This window comes from Triticum aestivum, chromosome 4B (assembly GCF_018294505.1).
Source record: "Triticum aestivum cultivar Chinese Spring chromosome 4B, IWGSC CS RefSeq v2.1, whole genome shotgun sequence".
NCBI lineage: Eukaryota > Viridiplantae > Streptophyta > Magnoliopsida > Poales > Poaceae > Triticum > Triticum aestivum.
In genome coordinates this window covers 57501312-57501517 of record NC_057804.1, presented here as the reverse complement: position 1 = coordinate 57501517, position 206 = coordinate 57501312, and positions in this window count along the sequence as shown.

Genomic DNA, 206 nt, shown 5'->3' with positions numbered 1-206 from the left:
GGTGGCGCGCAGCCCCCAAGCCCAATACGAATTGGACTAGGGGTGGGGGGCACGGCCCCCGTTTCCTTCTTCTCCTCCACCTCTTTCCCCTTCCCCCTTCTCCGGAAAGGAAGGGGGAATCCTACTAGGACAGGGAGTCCTAGTAGCACTCCCCCCTTGGCGCGCCCCCTCTAGGCCGACCGCCCCCTCCTCTCCTCCTTTATATA